This window comes from Idiotropiscis lumnitzeri, unplaced genomic scaffold (genome assembly GCF_059441095.1).
Source record: "Idiotropiscis lumnitzeri isolate Australia: NSW breed Sydney's pygmy pipehorse unplaced genomic scaffold, RoL_Ilum_1.0 HiC_scaffold_32, whole genome shotgun sequence".
Lineage (NCBI taxonomy): Eukaryota > Metazoa > Chordata > Actinopteri > Syngnathiformes > Syngnathidae > Idiotropiscis > Idiotropiscis lumnitzeri.
In genome coordinates this window covers 2,170,553-2,190,054 of record NW_028283570.1, presented here as the reverse complement: position 1 = coordinate 2,190,054, position 19,502 = coordinate 2,170,553, and positions in this window count along the sequence as shown.

The following is a 19,502-nucleotide window of genomic DNA, read 5'->3' as shown; positions in this document are numbered from 1 at the left end:
AAAAATGTAATTAATGGAAATGTGAGCAATGGAAGAAGGACGTTTTGAAACGTGCAGAGGAAGGATGCAATAAACAAATATCACCTGATGATAGTAGATCTGCATCAACTAACTACACCCATAGAAGTAGAAGTAAAGAATCTAACAGACAGAAGCTCACTTCTGTCAACGTCTTCAATTAAATTAAAGGCTCAAATGGAACGAGCATGTTTAAAGGCAAAGGCTGCTGATTTACAACAAAGGTTGGCACTTGAGCAAGAAGAAGCTGCAATTAAGGCAAAGAAGGAAATGCATGCAATGCAAACGGCACTCCCTGAGTCTGATGCTAAATTGGATGTCTTGAGAAGATATGAAAATACCCAGGAGGATGGTATCCACATTCCTGATGAGTGTGTTACAATTTAAACAAGGAAAAACATTCAATTACCATCACAGCCTATCAGAGCAACAAGCAGTGTTGACCTGAAATGCTCCCACTTCGACTATTCCAATGGCTAGATTTCCACATCAGACAGAAAGTAGAGAACAACAGGGACATGTGCTTGATGGCCTTTGCCAAGCAATCTCACAGCAAGCCAGTGTCGCAGAATACTTAGCAAAGAGTCAAAAAGCATCGCTACTTCCCGAACTTTCCATTCCTACGTTTAAAGGCGACCCTCTGCATTATAAAACCTGTATAGGTGCCATTGAACATGGGATTGAAGGCCGTACAAGTGATAACCGTGATCATCTTCAATTTTAGTTGCAGTATACTAGTGAACAACCACATGAGTTGGTGAAGAGCTGCATCCATATGGAACCTCTGACAGGATATACCAAAGCAAAACAAATCTTGAAGGAGTTTTATGGTGATGACTTCATGATAGCAGAAGCATATTTAAAGGAAGCCATGGATTGGCCAACAATCAAGTCTGAAGATGGTGTTGCACTTCAGTCTTTCACATTATTCCTTATGGGCTGTTTGAACATAATGGCAGATGTTAATTATATGGAGGACTTGGACAACATGGCTAATATAAAGGCATTGGCAAACAAACTTCCATACAGACTTATAGAATCTTGGAGAAAATTTGCCTGCAATCTCCAAGAAAGAACAAATAGAAGAGTGAAGTTTAAGGATTTTGTTGACTTTGTTGACAAGCACGAAAGATTCTATAAAACAGAAAACAAAATCACAACACACAGAAACACCAAAATCAAAGAAAGTCTTCACAACAGTCATTGTGCCCGCCAAGATGGAAAACAACAAAACCACCACGCCAAAGGCAGAACCTGTTTCAGTGGATGCTATTGCCAAACCATGTGCTAATTGTAATGGAGAGCAACAGTCTCACAATTTGTAAGGAATTTAGGAGAAAGCATCACAAGGATAAGATTGACTTCTTGAGGAGCAAGGGTCTGTGTTTTGCATGTTTGATGCACGGTCGCATTAGCAGTTGCTGGAAACAAAAGCTTCAATGTCAAGAATGCTCTAGACTGCATCCTACAGCACTACACATTGTCCATAAACTTCTGCAAAGAAACAGCCTAAGACGATTGTGAATAGCAGTACCTATTAAGCGCCCTCGTACAAACAACAGAAACCTGGGGTGTCACTGGGGCCTGTAAATAGGACTGCATCCTTTCAATAATTCCGGGATGGGTCAAGGCACAAAAAGGAACCAAGACAGTGACGACTTACTGTCCGGTTTAAAAATGCCCTGACGCCTTTTTTAGACTGAAATAACTTACTAAAGTTTTCGTTTTGTGCCATTCAGAATGGGAGAGGGAGCCAGGAGGCGAAACAGCCGTCTTGCCAGTTCAATCCCGCACACCCTCTGACTCTCACCCTCCGTTCTGCCTTTTTATTGAAACTAACTCATCAATAACTAATCACCAGAAGACAGAAAAGCATCAACAACTAATCACCAAGAGACAGAAAACATCAATAACTCACGGTATAAAGGTCAGTTTAACTAAAGCATCAATAACTAATCACCAGGGACTCCAGCAGGCAGAAAATCATAACCCAAGGTCAGTTTAACTAAACACATCTTCAGGATGGGGTGTCTGTGTGTGTGTGTGTTAAAATAACAAGTAAGTGTCTCTGTGTGTGTTAAACATTAATGAGTGTATAAAAACATGATTATGAATACACAAACTGATTACCTATCCTCAGCCCATCTTACATTTCCCCCCTGTTGTGGATTTAAAAATCATGTCCTTACGGCTTTAAGACAGATCATCATAATGAAATCATACAACAGTGTGATCATCAGTGGAGGAGCGAAAACCTCACATTAGGGAAAAATTCCCCTCCTCCCTTCCGGCGTAGAATGAGATCCTCATAATTTGATGACCATCAGGGAATAAAACTTGTCCCTGGGGTGACTTGGTGGAGGCCCTTGCCTCGTTGTAGGAGAGGACAGCCGTCCTTACCTCCCGGATCTTCGTGTATGGTGTGTGTGTGTGTGCACGTGTGTGGACAGGGGCAAGAAGTCCATGTGTTTTTACGTTTTAGTGTCCAGTTTGAGTTCGTCATTCTCAACATTAATCAGGTTGTAACGGTACATTTGGGCAACAAACCTACGATTAACCATCATCTTTGTCATAAAAATAATGCAACATGAACAGACTAAACATAACAAAATGAAAACTATAATTATCCCTATATATTGTTTTTTTAAATTCTTCATAGTGGTCATAACATCAATAATTGTTTCATTTTTATTAAAAATTTAAATGCAGTAATGTACTCCAATCAAGGCTGATATTCCTTTGTTATGTACGTCATTAATTTCCAAACAATATCTAATCTTTTTGTTCTGTGGCTTCAACATATTTATCATCTCATCAATATTAGCACCACAGAGTACTGAGTTTCGAGATCCTCACAATAGTCGTTCTCAAAATGATATATTTTTTTTATCAATTTAGCTTTGTTAAGGTAAGATATTTTATTGACAATCTAACATTAATATGCAAAGAACATGTACATTAGTACGAAATGTAAAAAAAAATTGTGGTGGGGGGGGGTGCGAATTGTTTTCTTCTTGGTAGGGGGGGCATGACAGGAAATAATTGAGAACCACTGGTCTAGTCACACACCAGCTCGGGTTCATTCCCTACCAGAGAAATGACATTCCATGTCCCCAGAGCTAGGCGCTTTATGTTGCCGGGGATTGGACTGCCTTTGACTGCCTCCTAGCTCAAAGGAAACCCAAATTCTTTGGTCCCGCCCACTGGTAGTGAGCCGAAGCCCTTGTATTAAATAATAAATAAATACATAAAATAAAAAAATTAATAAATTTAAAAAACGGACCGATCCACTGCTTGGGTTAGTTTGACCCACCTTGAGATCCGTTCCCACTCAGTGACAATGTCTACAAGCCACTGCCACCAGGCCAGTGAACCGACGTCCAGGCAGTGACAAAAAACGTGATCAAATTACATTGCTCATCATAAGGTGTTTGTGAGACGCTCTTTGTATGTTTCCTCAATTAAGACCTGTTTTCCATTGGTGTATTTGAAAAAAGTGGTGAACCTGTTAAATTCACTACAAAACGTTAAGAAGATGAAAGTAATGTTTGAAGGAATATTATTTTTCTATCGACATGCCGGCGGGCGGGCACAGATAGAGAGTGATAAAGCAGCACCACCCGCGCGGGGCGTGCTGACGAAAAGGCAAGCGCTCCTCCTCTCATCGCGTCCTTATTAAGACAGAAAAAAGACGCTGTTGAATTTGACCTATTCGCAGTTCGAGCAGGTGCTTAACGCTGGAGAATATCACCACTTCGAAGTTCGAACTGCTGTTGAAACGGAGAGGTAAGTGTTTTTCGTTTGTTTTTATTCAAAACATGCCTCGAGTGCATTTGTTCATGGTTAGAGATAGTTGTGTGGAAAACACTATACAAAGTAGCACCATGGATGTGGGCCTACAACACTGGCCTAGCAAACATGTGCTCCTACATCGACATAATTGACGAGCTCCAGTTAAGCATTGAATAATTATAAAACGTCATGGTGCTTTTACTCATTTAAAGAACTAAACCGACGCGTATTTTCATCCGGTGGTCAGGTTTGCATTGAATGTGAGCACGAGGGACGCTAGCTTGTTGCGTTAGCTTTGCGGAGCTAACAGCTTGCACTTTTGTTATAGAACAACAGAATGCAAGTACCATGATAATTTCTGTCATTAATTTTTGTGTAAGACACGATGTTCACTGGTTAATTACATGATTCTTAAAGCAAAGGTTACTGTGAATGCAATTTTGGTAAGATTTTTGTAGTCACACTGCATAAATCTGTCTGTCTGTTGTTTAAACTTCAATATAAACTATTATGGTTGAAATCGTTAATTGGGATGGAGGGATTGATATTTTTTTAATTTATAATTTATTTTTCTTACACTGATATTGTTAAAACTCCATTTAGCCTATAGTATTAATAATTCTCAACACAAAACTGTCTTTTTTCTTTATAGAATAAACAATGCCTTCCCTGAGATGCAGGAAGTCCCCAAAGCAGGATACTATTGAACATGCAGTCAAGGGTCTGGACAAGACTGCAGAGTTAGAAGCGAAGTATATAAACTCATTTAAAGGTATGATGTTAACGCTTTTGCTAAGATATATTATTGTTTTCTGATAACCAAGCTGACATCGTTTTTTAAGTGGTTATTTTACATTAAGAGTGTCTTGACCTTTTCTTTTGTCAGTTTCAAGTTATTTCAGTGAGCGTGAAACCTGATGGTAGGAGTTCTATCTAAATTAAGGCTGTACTTGATGACGCCCTCCGGCATTTTTATACCACAATAGACCGGTGAACAAGTCCGATATTGATAGTCTAGTGTAAAGCACGTTATACGTCACAGAGATCACGTGACGCGATCCAATATGACTGTGTATACAGTGTATGTCATTGTTATGAAACTAAATAATCTTAAAGTTTTTTTTTTACGTAACCAGGTGCCATTGACATTTGTACTTTCAGTCCTAATACATACTGGCTAATGCAATGCTGGAAAATGAATTTTGGCTGGTCTGTTCCTTTAAAATCATAAAGAAGGGCTCTGCTCTATCCCTCACAAGAAGCAATGTTTCAAACCACCCTACATTAGTATAGTGGCCCAAATGAATATGATGACTCCTTATTTGTGTGCTTAAAAATATGACGAAGCTATCTTGATTTCCCTGTTAACTAGGTCGAGGAGTATTTACCAAGGCCCCTTTCAGGAAAGACGACTTTATTCTTTATTATGGAGTACAGAGGAAAATTGATAGATTCTGATAAATCTCAACGCAGGAAGATGGATGGAAGAGGCACTGTCTTTTTGTTTGACTTCCGCCGGCAAGAAAAAACTTGGAGGTGAGGCAAAGATTGAGATGTTATCTTATTTTTGTTTTTATTTAAAAAAATAAACACATACTCATCCCATAAGTGTTAGGGGAAAAATCATTCTCTAAGCAAAAATGTATACCGTATTTTCGCACCCAAAAGACGCGCCGTGTCAAAGGGCGCAACACCTGTTGAGGCCGCTATTTCTGTCTTTGTAACATATACTGGACGCACCGCCTGACAAGACGATAGCACAGCTGCTGTTAGCATAGCATGAACTTGGCAGAGCTGCCCACACTGACACAGCCGATAGCAGCCTACTATGCCCCAATAACATGAGCAATCACCCCATTGTTGCAGCAGACGCCAAGTCTCTATTGACAATAGCTGACAATGGCTCAGGCCAATATTAGGTGCATTGGCAATAGCCTACAAAGCAACGTCAGGGGAGGGACTTGGCTGCTCACCACACACAAAAAATAAAAAACTCATCATACAAGCAAACAATGAAACATAGAAATAAGATTAACACAAACATGTATCTCTCATGCCATCAATATACCCAAAAAAAATGAAAATAATACAAAAGCCACTCAGCCTTAGCTAATTCAAGCAATGCATTCTGGGAGCAGAGACCCACAATCCCATAGCTGTTTAGAGAGATTTGCATGGCTGTTTAAAGAGATGTGCTGTTATGCTTTGGACTTTTTGTCTGTTGTCTAAACCTGGGACGTTTCTTGCTTGCAATAACATAAATGATAAGACAGACTAAAACATTGTGGACAGCTGCCCTTTGTCCAGCTTTTTCCAACACCATCACCCAAACATTATAGTCAGATGGTGTATTTGTCACGGTCGATTGTAAGCATGGACAACTCACTCTTTGCCCAGCAGGGTGTGCTAACATGCACTTCCAACAGCTCGTTGATGACAAGGGCTGATGGACGTGAGTGGTACTTTGTCCATTTAATGGACGCATCGACTGACAGGGCGCTTTGTTTGCTTATGACTGCGAAAATACGGTGATTACTTTTATTCATGCGTTGAATCTGTACAAATGAAAATATAGACCATGAAGTCTCAAAGACAAGCTGTTAATAGGGTCTGATTCCAATAGAAATTTCTTGTATGATTTTATTTAGAAGATTTAAAAATTGTGGATTTCCTATTTTTATGTTTTGTGTACACAAGATTGTCTCAAAGATTAATTTCTGACATTGATTGAATAATTGTTTTTTTTTTTTTTTAAATCTATTTTAAGTGTTGATGCCGCTCAAGAAGATGGCAGTCTGGGAAGACTGGTTAATGATGACCACATGCACCCCAACTGTAAAATGAAGAAGAAGACAACAGAGGACAGACCACACCTCTGTCTGTTTGCGCTCCGAGACATTGATGTTGGCGAAGAAATAACTTAAGACTATGGACCAGCTGGCCTTGGAGAACACAGGTTTGTAAGATGCATCTTTAAGTACAATAACAGAGCCCACTTGTGGTGTTCTGGTGATGTAGTTTCCAATTAGTTTGGCAATCTAATAAATGTATGTTGAGGTTTCTATGGAAGTTGAACATGCTGACTGACTGGGGGAGTTCTCCATTGTCCACTATCTGTAATTCAAATTTGTGGGTCTGAGTCAAAGTTTGGCTCTTCAGGAACAACGAACTGGTCAGGGAGTGACAGTATTACAAAGTTCTGCGTTACTCTTTTCTGGGCGGTGGCCCTGTTAGGCCATCATATGCCATATTGCAAATATCCCCATTGTGGGACTAATTAAGGACATCTTTATGTTGTGGTTTCCCTACCAGAACCAGCACCAACCCTGTATATTCATGATATAAAACACTGTTTCAATTTGATATTTAGCCTTTCTATACTGTAAAAATAGAAGACCCCAGGCTTTCCTGCGCTCCCTTGCCCAATTGGTGGTGTTCAGGAGACAACCTGGGACTGAAATATCAGTCACAACCAGTGTTGTTTTCGTCACTGATGACTATGACGAAAATACTTCGTTAACGCCCCTTTTTTAATGACGATGACAAGCTAAACGAGGTTCTTTTATGACGAAAACATGACGTGATGTACATGAATTTTTTTCGTTGACGAGACAAAATTGTTAGCATGTGGTTCATAAATTATTTTATGTTGCTTTTAGTGAAATAAAGCCACAACAGTTGCCCAACAAAATGTTTTGCTTCTCTGCTTATTTTGGAGCAGTGAGCATTGATTCCACTGTTGCCACTTTTTTCTGTTTGTAATGAAGAATCCTTTGTAGTCCATCCAAAAGTCTTTGTTATTGGGTGGAAACCTTGAATGCCTTGTTTTAACTCAAATGGACTTAAACCCATCCATCCATCCATCCGTTATCTGTACCGCTTCTCCTCACTAGGGTCGCGGGGGGTGTTGGAGCCGATCCCAGCTGTCTTCGGCAGTAGGCGAGGTACACCCTTGAATTGGTGTCCAGCCAATCGCAGGGCATACATAGACGAACAACCATCCACGCTCACACTCATGCCTAGGGGCAATTAGAGTGTCCAAGCAACTTGCCATGCATGTTTTAAGAATATGGGAGGAAACCGAATTACCCAGAGGAAACCCACGCAGGAAGGCCGGAGCCAGAATCGTACCTACGACCTCAATATTGTGAGGCCATCCTGCTAACCAGTTGGGCCACCGTGCCGCTTGGACTAAAACCTTTGTGAATAAATTGACGAAAACTAGGGTAAAACTTTTTTTGCGTTTCCGTCGATTAAAACTGGACTAAAACCCTTTTTTTAGTTTTCGTTGACTAAAACTGGACTAAAACTATAACGAATTGGGATGACTAAATGTGATGTAAACAAATCAGCACTTTGTCCAAATGACTTGGACAAAATCTAAAATGCCTGCCAAAAACAACACTGGTCACAACACGTGTCTACAGAAGATTAATTGGCATGGGCGAAATTAATTAGTTTTATTTCATTCATGAGCTTATGTTTTGTTTTGGGTGGCTAAGGCTTAAAATGTGTAAAAATCTAATCCAACCTCAAATATAATTAATTCAATAAATTTATGATGCTACTAAAACATCGAAGCAGCCTCCTCCAGGCTTTACAGACTCAGAAATGGAGGTATGCGTATCGTGTACTCATCCTGTCGTGTCTCGAGATGTTAAAATTGCAGTTAGATAGACGTGTGCTGATTAGACAAGACTTCTAATATATCTGGTGTCACAGGATATTTGTCAGTGAATGTGTATGTCTGGTTTGAGGCTCACTCAGCTTTTTCAGAGTTTTGTGACGTTTTGGCAAAAGGCGTGGCTATTACGGTGCTGAAAAGTCCGATTGTACTTTGTGGCAACAAAAGCTCCGGCAACATGACTCAGATGATCCTATCTTCTCGAAGTTGTACACATTTGAGGATACTTCAGCCCTGAAGACATCTACCAACTTATTTTTCATCGTAGTAGTAGCGCCACCAACTGGTAAAAGCTAATACAAGTTATTTTCTTGGATGTTTTTCTCCGTGCAACTCAACAAGGTCACCCTCATATATGCTCGGAGGACTGTTTCGGCCATGAGGATGTCACAATACGAAATTCATCCTTTTTCGTGAAAAGTTGTGGGAGTGGCATTGCACTGTTTGGCAATAAAACAACGCTGATTATGAGGTTCTAAATATGAACGACAACTCGTGAAACTTGACACACACATCAGGCAGAGCAAATTTATCAATATTTTATACGTTAGTTGTGCAGCTTTTTTGAAATGGCTCGCCATGGCCCTCGAGAAATGTTAAAAAAAGCAGCCCTGGTTGAGTGTTTCACCTCGCTTTTTGTAAATTTTATGGAGTACAGTGAACCCTCGGTTATCGCGGTTAATGGGGACCGAGACCACCCGCGGAAACTGAAAATCCGCGAAGTAGCGGCGCACCTTCAAAAATGCTTAAAAGAAAATACAATATATATAATAAATATATATATATATATATATATATACGGGGAGAGAGAGAGAGAGAGTGAAATTCATGTTATAACAAAAAAACCAAATTATTATTAAAACGTATTATTTTTTTATTCCCCAGCCATTCTTTTTGTATTTATTTAATTACTCCGACTTTTACCTGCTGGTACGCCGTCCGGTGTTCCCTGTGAAATGAAAGGTGGCATTCTTTAATTATTTATTTATTTATTCATTTATTCATTCATAACTGACAGCTTCGCGCTCCGTTCGTGTCCGGGCGGAAGAGGTGTTCCAATTCGGCTTAACTGTGACACACGCCCGCCCTCCTCCCCCGGAGCTTCCATTCGGTTAAACTTAGGGGCCGCTTGGCACCGCCCGTGCCCGGGGAAGGTGCTCCTCTTCGGCTTACTGTGACGCGAGCATGCCCGCCTCCTCCGGAGCTTCCATTCGGTTAAACTTAGGGGCCGCTTGGAACCGCCCGTGCCCGGCAAAGGTGCTCCTCTTCGGCTTACTGTGACGCGAGCATGCCCTCCTCCTCCGGAGCTTCCATTTGGTTAAACTTAGGGGCCGCTTGGAACCGCCCGTGCCTGGGGAAGGTGCTCCTCTTCGGCTTACTGTGACGCGAGCATGCCCTCCTCCTCCGGAGCTTCCATTCGGTTAAACTTAGGGGCCGCTTGGCACCGCCCGTGCCCGGGGACGGTGCTCCTCTACGGCTTAACTGCCACGCACGCCGGCCGGAGCCCTGGTACGGTCCGAACCGTGCGAAACGTCGCCACCGATCGTGTCCGGGGGAACGTGCTCTTCTTCGTCCACTCTCCTCTTCGCCCACGCTCTTCTTCGGCGCACGCCGGCCGTCTAACCGCTCCAGCGCCCGTCGTGCCGCTCGGCGAAACTACAATGCCCCCGAATATTTTTTATACCCGCGAAGCACTGAACCCGCGAAAGGTGAACCGCGAAGTAGCGAGGGTTCACTGTATGTATAAGACCAAGACCTACAAAAAAGTCTCTTGGAGCAATGAGCTAGGTTTTACAGGAAGTCGGCCATTTTGAATTTACTTAAAAGGAGCGGGTCACCACAATGGACTTTGTGTAGAAATTATTATTGGGGCCCGAGCAGCGACCGCGGCGAGGTCCCTATTGTTTATGTAGAAATTATTATTAGGGCCCGAGCAGCGACCGCTACGAGGTCCCCATTGTTTTTGTGGAAATTATTATTATTATTATTATTAGGGCCCGAGCAGTGACCGCTGCGAGGTCCCTATTGTTTTTCTAGAAATTGTTATTAGGGCCCGAGCTGCGACGGCTGCGAGGTCCCTATTGTTTTTGTAGAAAATATTATTACTTTTATTATTATTATTATTATTATTATTAGGGCCTGAGCAGCGACCGCTGCGAAGTCCCTGTTGTTTTTGTAGAAATTATTATTATTATTATTTTTCCGATTTGTACGATCGCATTTTTGACCCCGAAACATGCACAAAAACTCACCAAACTTGGCAGTCTCATCGGGCATGGCGAGAAATTTGATATTTTAACGTCTAATATGAACAGGAAGTGAGTTATGAATTTTTGAAAGTCCGACTTTTGCCCTTTTTTGCATGTTTACAGGGGTCATTCTTTTGCACCATGATCCTAAAGGCTTCATCTGATTGCCTTAAAATTCTGTCTGTAGCATCTTAAGACCTGGGACAAACACTGGGGCTAAAATCTTTTGTTTCCGAAATACTATATGACGGGGCGGGGCTTCAAAGTTTTCACTTAAGATTTCCTTCGCCGCAATGGACAAAATGCTTAATAACTCTCCTGCACATGCTGCTAAAAATCCAAAACTTCACATGTACATAAAGAGTCGGTACCTGAAGACATCTATATGTTTATATTCTGTTATACACCTTGCGCCAATCAATATCATTTTTTACATTTTGACGTACTGCACGGTGCCTTTTAACGAATCCGATTGAAAATTGGCTAGAAAAGACTCAAGACATTGATCTTACTCTATCCCTATTTTTGTGACTTTCCTTCGAAGGGCGTGGCTATTGCGGTGCCGCAGAGTCTGATTATTCTCCGTGGCAACAAAAGTTCCTGCAAAATGATTCAGATGATCCATCTTCTCGAAATTTTTCACATTTGAGGATATTCAGGCCCTGAAGACGGCTGCCAACTTATTTTTGATCGCAGTGGTAGCGCCACCAACTGGTTAAAACAAATACAAATTATTTTCGTTGATGTTTTTCTCCGGGCAGGTTCACAAAATCTACCTTATATTTGCTCGGATGAGTGTTTAGGCCTTGAGGATGTCACAATACGAAAGTCTTTCGCCTTCTTCAGAGTGTCACATGATGGTGTCTTGTGAACCGTCTTTATCAGCTGATGTTCCATGAGGGCGTGACTTACCTGTCACAAGAATGAAGGCAAGTCACACCCCCCGCTGTCCGTTCACTCCGCCAAGATGCTGCTCTAGGTGGTAGAGAGGATGAAGGCTCCCTTGTCTCTGTTAATGGTTTTTATGCCTCGCTTGCAGATCTCAATGGCCTCTCTGATCCAGCGCTGTTGTTTGTTCTCTTCGGTGCGGATGACCCTGCCCTTCTCCCGGTCCATGATGTGGTTTTCCCTTTTGCAGTGGTCAGTGATTGCTGATTTGTAATGTTCATGTTGTGCTTGTTCTTTTACTGCTCTGATTTTTCATTTTTTTGACAGGTAAGTCACACCCTCATGGAACATCAGCTGATAAAGACGGGTCTCAAGACACCATCATGCGACACTCTGAAGAAGGCGAAAGACTCGCCGAAACATGTCAGGTAAAAAATTAACCTAAAACATAATTGTCTGCTTTTAATGAATCAGTCAAATATCAATAATAAGAAGACAAAATGAACCTAATACAAATAAATGAATGCTTAATAACTCCCCTGCACATGCTCCTGAAAATCCAAACCTTCACCTGTAAATAAAACGTCCCGACCTGAAGACATCTTAATGTTATTATTTTGTTATACACACAGCGCCGCCAAGTGGAATCAAAAATGTGTTTTTATTTTAATTTTCACATCCTGCACGGTGCCCTTTTGACAAATCCGACTGAAAATTAGTCAGAAAAGACTCAAGACAATGATCTTACTCTCTGCCGAATTTTGTGACGTTTTGGCAAAAGGCGTGGCTATTACGGTGCTGAAAAGTCAGATTGTACTCTGTGGCAACAAAAGCTCCGGCAACATGACTCAGATGATCCTATCTTCTCGAAGTTGTACACATTTGAGGATACTTCAGCCCTGAAGACATCTACCAACTTATTTTTCATCGTAGTAGTAGCGCCACCAACTGGTAAAAGCTAATACAAGTTATTTTCTTGGATGTTTTTCTCCGTGCAACTCAACAAGGCCGCCCTCATATATGCTCGGATGACTGTTTCGGCCATGAGGATGTCACAATACGAAATTTGTCCTTTTTCGTGTAAAGTTGTGGGAGTGGCATTGCACTGTTCGGCAATAAAACAACGCTGATTATGAGGTTCTAAATATGAACGACAACTCGTGAAACTTTACACACACATCAGGCCGAGCAAATTTATCAATATTTTATACGTTAGTTGTGCAGCTTTTTTGAAATGGCTCGCCATGGCCCTCGAGAAAAGTTAAAAAAAGAATAGAATAGAAATAGAAATCCCTTTGTCATTGTACTCAAGTGTGCAACGAGATTAGAGGGCTCCCCTCTCCAGTGCAATACAACAATAATACAGACAATATATAAATTAGATAAATAAATAAGAATAGAATAGTACTGAATAGGGCATATAGAAACACATCACAATGCTGTTTTGCAAGGTTAGGGTGGTCTCGTGTGTGTGTGTGAGAGTTCAGTATGGAGATGGCTCTCGGAAAGAAACTGTTTCTCAGTCTATTGGTCCTTGATTTGATGCATCTGTAGCGCCTGCCAGAGGGCAACCGGTCGAACAGGTGTGAGTTTGGGTGGGTATTGTCTTTGACGATGTTGAGAGCCCTTCTGAGGCACCGGGCGGTGTAGATGTCCGACAGCGAGGGGAGAGGGCAGCCAATAATCCTTTGCGCTGTTTTGACTGTCCTCTGGAGCCTCACTCTGTCCGCCTCAGTGCAGCCGCTGTACCAGGTGGAGACACAGTACGTCAGCAGGCTCTCGATGGACGAGTGGTAGAAGGCCAGCAGCAGCTTCCTGTCCAGGTTGAATTTCCTGAGGACTCTCAGGAAGTGCAGACGTTGGCGGACCTTCTTTACCACTGCTGTGGTGTTGTGACTCCAAGAAAGGTCATCGGAGATCTGTACTCCCAGGAACTTGAACGTGTGGACCCTCTCCACACACACGCCTTCGATGCAGAGGGGGGGCGGCAGCGTCTTGTTCCTCCTGAAGTCGACGACAATCTCCTTTGTTTTAGCAGAGTTAAGGTGCAGTCTGTTGTCCTTGCACCAAGTTGTCAGTCTCCCTACCTCCTCTCTGTAGGCTGTCTCGTCACCTTCCGAGATCAGACCGACCACTGTCGTGTCGTCAGCAAACTTGACGATGGTGTTGTTGCCGTGGGCCGGGCTGCAGTCGTAGGTGTAGAGGGCTTACAGGAGAGGGCTCAGCACGCATCCTTGGGGGGAACCGGTGCTCACCATGAGGGTGGAGGACGTGTAGGGGCCGAGCAACACAGTCTGGGGTCTGTTGGTCAGAAAGTCCTTAATCCAGATGTGTGTGAGGGCAGGGAGGCCGAGAGTGTCCAGTTTGGCGACGAGGATGTCTGGGATGATCGTGTTGAATGCCGAGCTGTAGTCCACAAAGAGCATCCTTGCATAGCTCCGCTGTTGTTCCAGGTGGCCCAGCACAACATGCAGAGCAGCCCTGGTTGAGTGTTTCACCTCGCTTTTTGTAAATTTTATGGAGTACAGTGAACCCTCGGTTGTCGCGGTTAATGGGGACCGAGACCACCCGCGGAAACTGAAAATCCGCGAAGTAGCGGCGCACCTTCAAAAATGCTTAAAAAAAAATACAATATATATAATAAATATATATAGATATATATATATATATATATACAGAGAGAGAGAGAGTGAAATTCATGTTATAACAAAAAAAACAAATTATTATTAAAACGTATTATTTTTTTATTCCCCAGCCATTCTTTTTGTATTTATTTAATTACTCAGACTTTTACCTGCTGGTACGCCGTCTGGTGTGCCCTGTGAAATGAAAGGTGCCATTCTTTATTTATTTATTTATTTATTCATTTATTCATTCATAACTGACAGCTTCGCGCTCCGCTCGTGCCCGGGCGGAAGAGGTGCTCCAATTCGGCTTAACTGTGACACACGCCCACCCTCCTCCCCCGGAGCTTCCATTCGGTTAAACTTAGGGGCCGCTTGGCACCGCCCGTGCCCGGGAAAGGTGCTCCTCTTCGGCTTACTGTGTCGCGAGCATGCCCTCCTCCTCCGGAGCTTCCATTCGGTTAAACTTAGGGGCCGCTTGGAACCGCCCGTGCCCGGGGAAGGTGCTCCTCTTCGGCTTACTGTGACGCGAGCATGCCCTCCTCCTCCGGAGCTTCCATTCGGTTAAACTTAGGGGCCGCTTGGCACCGCCCGCGCCCGGGGAAGGTGCTCCTCTACGGCTTAACTGCCACGCACGCCGGCCGGAGCTCTGGTACGGTCCGAACCGCGCGAAACGTCGCCACCGATCGTGTCCGGGGGAACGTGCTCTTCTTCGTCCACTCTTCTCTTCGCCCACGCTCTTCTTCGGCGCACGCCGGCCGTCTAACCGCTCCAGCGCCCCGTCGTGCCGCTCGGCGAAACTACAATGCCCCCGAATATTTTTTATACCCGCGAAGCACTGAACCCGCGAAAGGTGAACCGCGAAGTAGCGAGGGTTCACTGTATGTATAAGACCAAGACCTACAAAAAAGTCTCTTGGAGCAATGAGCTCGGTTTTACAGGAAGTCGGCCATTTTGAATTTACTTAAAAGGGGGCGGGTCACCACAATGGACTTTGTGTAGAAATTATTATTGGGGCCCGAGCAGCGACCGCGGCGAGGTCCCTATTGTTTATGTAGAAATTATTATTAGGGCCCGAGCAGCGACCGCTACGAGGTCCCCATTGTTTTTGTGGAAATTTTTATTATTATTATTATTATTAGGGCCCGAGCAGTGACCGCTGCGAGGTCCCTATTGTTTTTCTAGAAAATATTATTACTTTTATTATTATTATTATTATTATTATTAGGGCCTGAGCAGCGACCGCTGCGAAGTCCCTGTTGTTTTTGTAGAAATTATTATTATTATTATTTTTCCGATTGTACGATTGCATTTTTGACCCCCGAAACATGCACAAAAACTCACCAAACTTGGCAGTCTCATCGGGCATGGCGAGAAATTTGATATTTTAACGTCTAATATGAACAGGAAGTGAGTTATGAATTTTTGAAAGTCCGACTTTTGCCCTTTTTTGCATGTTTACAGGGGTCATTCTTTTGCACCCTGATCCTAAAGGCTTCATCTGATTGCCTTAAAATTCTGTCTGTAGCATCTTAAGACCTGGGACAAACACTGGGGCTAAAATCTTTTGTTTCCGAAATACTATATGACGGGGGCGGGGCTTCAAAGTTTTCACTTAAGATTTCCTTCGCCGCAATGGACAAAATGCTTAATAACTCTCCTGCACATGCTGCTAAAAATCCAAAACTTCACATATACATAAAGAGTCGGTACCTGAAGACATCTATATGTTTATATTCTGTTATACACCTTGCGCCAATCAATATCATTTTTTACATTTTGACGTACTGCACGGTGCCCTTTTAACGAATCCGATTGAAAATTGGCTAGAAAAGACTCAAGACATTGATCTTACTCTATCCCTATTTTTGTGACTTTCCTTCGAAGGGCGTGGCTATTGCGGTGCCGCACAGTCTGATTATTCTCCGTGGCAACAAAAGTTCCTGCAAAATGATTCAGATGATCCATCTTCTCGAAATTTTTCACATTTGAGGATATTCAGGCCCTGAAGACGGCTGCCAACTTATTTTTGATCGCAGTGGTAGCGCCACCAACTGGTTAAAACAAATACAAATTATTTTCGTTGATGTTTTTCTCCGGGCAGGTTAACAAAATCTACCTTATATTTGCTCGGATGAGTGTTTAGGCCTTGAGGATGTCACAATACGAAAGTCTTTCGCCTTTTTCAGAGTGTCACATGATGGTGTCTTGTGACCCGTCTTTATCAGCTGATGTTCCATGAGGGCGTGACTTACCTGTCACAAGAATGAAGGCAAGTCACGCCCCCCGCTGTCCGTTCACTCCGCCAAGATGCTGCTCCAGGTGGTAGAGAGGATGAAGGCTCCCTTGTCTCTGTTCATGGTTTTTATGCCTCGCTTGCAGATCTCAATGGCCTCTCTGATCCAGCGCTGTTGTTTGTTCTCTTCGGTGCGGATGACCCTGCCCTTCTCCCGGTCCATGATGTGGTTTTCCCTTTTGCAGTGGTCAGTGATTGCTGATTTGTAATGTTCATGTTGTGCTTGTTCTTTTACTGCTATGATTTTTCATTTTTTTGACAGGTAATTCACATCCTCATGGAACATCAGCTGATAAAGACGGGTCTCAAGACACCATCATGCGACACTCTGAAGAAGGTGAAAGACTCGCCGAAACATGTCAGGTAAAAAATTTCCCTAAAACATAATTGTCTGCTTTTAATGAATCTGTCAAATATCAATAATAAGAAGACAAAATGAACCTAATACAAATAAATGAATGCTTAATAACTCCCCTGCACATGCTCCTAAAAATCCAAACCTTCACCTGTAAATAAAATGTCCCGACCTGAAGACATCTTAATGTTATTATTTTGTTATACACACAGCGCCGCCAAGTGGAATAAAAAATTTGTTTTTATTTTAATTTTCACGTACTGCACGGTGCCCTTTTGACGAATCCGACTGAAAATTAGTCAGAAAAGACTCAAGACAATGATCTTACTCTCTGCCGAGTTTTGTGACGTTTTGGCAAAAGGCGTGGCTATTACGGTGCTGAAAAGTCCGATTGTACTTTGTGGCAACAAAAGCTCCGGCAACATGACTGAGATGATCCTATCTTCTCGAAGTTGTACACATTTGAGGATACTTCAACCCTGAAGACATCTACCAACTTATTTTTCATCGTAGTAGTAGCGCCACCAACTGGTAAAAGCTAATACAAGTTATTTTCTTGGATGTTTTTCTCCGTGCAACTCAACAAGGTCGCCCTCATATATGCTCGGAGGACTGTTTCGTCCATGAGGATGTCACAATACGAAATTCATCCTTTTTCGTGAAAAGTTGTGGGAGTGGCATTGCACTGTCCGGCAATAAAACAACGCTGATTATGAGGTTCTAAATATGAACGACAACTCGTGAAACTTGACACACACATCAGGCAGAGCAAATTTATCAATATTTTATACGTTAGTTGTGCAGCTTTTTTTAAATGGCTCGCCATGGCCCTCGAGAAATGTTCAAAAAAGCAGCCCTGGTTGAGTGTTTCACCTCGCTTTTTGTAAATTTTATGGAGTACAGTGAACCCTCGGTTGTCGCGGTTAATGGGGACCGAGACCACCCGCGGAAACTGAAAATCCGCGAAGTAGCGGCGCACCTTCAAAAATGCTTAAAAAAAAATACAATATATATAATAAATATATATATATATAGATATATATATAGATATATATATATATATATATACACAGAGAGAGAGAGAGAGTGAAATTCATGTTATAACAAAAAAAACAAATTATTATTAAAACGTATTATTTTTTTATTCCCCAGCCATTCTTTTTGTATTTATTTAATTACTCCGACTATTACCTGCTGGTACGCCGTCCGGTGTGCCCTGTGAAATGAAAGGTGGCATTCTTTATTTATTTATTTATTTATTCATTTATTCATTCATAACTGACAGCTTCGCGCTCCGTTCGTGCCCGGGCGGAAGAGGTGTTCCAATTCGGCTTAACTGTGACACACGCCCGCCCTCCTCCCCCGGAGCTTCCATTCGGTTAAACTTAGGGGCCGCTTGGCACCGCCCGTGCCCGGGGAAGGTGCTCCTCTTCGGCTTACTGTGACGCGAGCATGCCCGCCTCCTCCGGAGCTTCCATTCGGTTAAACTTAGGGGCCGCTTGGAACCGCCCGTGCCCGGCGAAGGTGCTCCTCTTCGGCTTACTGTGACGCGAGCATGCCCTCCTCCTCCGGAGCTTCCATTTGGTTAAACTTAGGGGCCGCTTGGAACCGCCCGTGCCCGGGGAAGGTGCTCCTCTTCGGCTTACTGTGACGCGAGCATGCCCTCCTCCTCCGGAGCTTCCATTCGGTTAAACTTAGGGGCCGCTTGGCACCGCCCGTGCCCGGGGAAGGTGCTCCTCTACGGCTTAACTGCCACGCACGCCGGCCGGAGCTCTGGTACGGTCCGAACCGCGCGAAACGTCGCCACCGATCGTGTCCGGGGGAACGTGCTCTTCTTCGTCCACTCTCCTCTTCGCCCACGCTCTTCTTCGGCGCACGCCGGCCGTCTAACCGCTCCAGCGCCCGTCGTGCCGCTCGGCGAAACTACAATGCCCCCGAATATTTTTTATACCCGCGAAGCACTGAACCCGCGAAAGGTGAACCGCGAAGTAGCGAGGGTTCACTGTATGTATAAGACCAAGACCTACAAAAAAAGTCTCTTGGAGCAATGAGCTAGGTTTTACAGGAAGTCGGCCATTTTGAATTTACTTAAAAGGGGCGGGTCACCACAATGGACTTTGTGTAGAAATTATTATTGGGGCCCGAGCAGCGACCGCGGCGAGGTCCCTATTGTTTATGTAGAAATTATTATTAGGGCCCGAGCAGCGACCGCTACGAGGTCCCCATTGTTTTTGTGGAAATTATTATTATTATTATTATTAGGGCCCGAGCAGTGACCGCTGCGAGGTCCCTATTGTTTTTCTAGAAATTGTTATTAGGGCCCGAGCTGCGACGGCTGCGAGGTCCCTATTGTTTTTGTAGAAAATATTAATACTTTTATTATTATTATTATTATTATTATTATTATTAGGGCCTGAGCAGCGACCGCTGCGAAGTCCCTGTTGTTTTTGTAGAAATTATTATTATTATTATTTTTCCGATTGTTCGATTGCATTTTTGACCCTCCGAAACATGCACAAAAATTCACCAAACTTGGCAGTCTCATCGGGCATGGCGAAAAATTTGATATTTTAACGTCTAATATGAACAGGAAGTG